We start from the raw sequence: 1,827 nt of genomic DNA on the forward strand, positions 1-1,827 counted from the left end.
CGATAACGTAATGCACAGATTTGGTAAAATTGGGTCCGGTACGTCCGGCTCATGCAGTAAAATAATATAGTCCATATAGGCCGAGGACAAGACACCACATTATTCGGGTTAATCTGGGACGTGCTGCGTCTATTTAAAGCCCATTTACATTTAACGGCTCGTTATTCCCTATGAATGCATCGTTGTGTTGCGGGGTCTGGCGCAGCAAATCGGTTAAGAAGTGCGGAAGTGCTAAGCGTTTAATGATAAGCGAGAGATGATCACAGCGATCCGGAGTCTAGACAGCGGCGGGCAATTTCCAGAACCCCGGGACGGTGGGGTCGTTTGTAGCAGGAGGTGCGTCGGAGTGCTCACACTTTTTTGGCACGTTCCCATCCGTTGCATTTTAGAGGTAGCTCATTTATTTCAATGGGCACAAAAAAGTCACAGCTTCTCCCTTCTCCCTTCTCCCTTCTCCCTTCTCCCTTCTCCCTTCTCCCTTCTCCCTTTTCCTTCCTCTTCTTCCCGAAACGCATGTGTTTTGGTGTGCACGAACGTTTGCAAGATTTTGTAAATCTTAAGCTAGCTAAACACTGTAATCTGAATGTATAATCTCCATTAGATTTACTCAAACGATGGTTTAGGACAGGGGTCTCCAAATTTTCTAAACAGGGGGCCAGTTTACTGTTCCTCGGACTTTAGGGGGGCCGGACTGTCGCCTTTTAGGAGTAGAAAAGGTCCAGACATAAGTGGCAATAAACAATGGTGTCAATGGGAGTGATTGTGTCCCATCATTGGTGTCATTGTGCCCAATTGTTGGTGTCATTGGGAGGAATTGTGCTCCTTTCTTGGTGTCGGTGGGAGGAGTTATGTCTCATCGTTGGTGTCATTGGGTGGAATTGTGCCCCATCATTTGTCATTGGGCCCAATTGTTGGTGTCATTGGTTGGAATTGTGCCCCTTTGTTGGTGTCGGTGGGAGGAGTTGTGTCCCACCATTGGTGTTTTTGGGAGGAATTATTCCCCATCATTTGTCATTGGGCTCAATTGTTGGTGTCATTGGGAGGAATTGTGCCCCTTCACTGGTCTCAGTGGGAGGAACTTATACCCCATTATTGGTGACAATGAATGAAATGGTGCCCCAAGGGCCTGATAAAAGCAAGCAAAGGGCCGCATCTGGCCCCCGAGCCGCAGTTTGGAGACCACTCGTTCGGGAGGGCACACCTGAACAAAGCCATTCAATTTGTATCAGATCAGGCCCTTGCACTACATAGTTTGTCCGTAGATTTGAGCCTCAGTTCACATTAGATGCGGTGCAAATTCCGCACTGCATTAAAATCGCAATCCGTTCATGCGAATCAATTGTGGAGTGTATGTTAACGACACCCTGCAATCGGTTTGCAAAATGCAGTGCGATTCACAGAATCTGATCGCATGCGTGTGAACACCCATGCAATCTAATTCTGGTGCGGACAAAAAAAAAGGGGGGGCCCTACACCAGTCTGGTGCAAATGCGGTTCGATTTGAGCCATAGAAAACCATGGCCCAAATCACACCCATAGACACCGCATATAATTCGCACAGGAATATGCTGCGATTCCTGTGCACATTACATGCGCTGTCACACACCACATCAGAGAAAGAGGGTTTGCCCCAGCTAGCTGACTAAGCTGTGTGTGGACCACATCCCGAGTACATATAATGAAAAATGGGTTTCCTCAAATTGGGATTTATAATTGGACCACAAACAGTAATCGTAAAAGTTACACATTTTATTAAAAAAAAAAAAAAATATATACCGCATATATAAATTTTAATACAAAAATTCTAAGCGATAAAAGCAAACACAT

Source organism: Aquarana catesbeiana, linkage group LG12 (genome assembly GCF_042186555.1).
Source record: "Aquarana catesbeiana isolate 2022-GZ linkage group LG12, ASM4218655v1, whole genome shotgun sequence".
NCBI classification, from domain to species: Eukaryota; Metazoa; Chordata; class Amphibia; order Anura; family Ranidae; genus Aquarana; species Aquarana catesbeiana.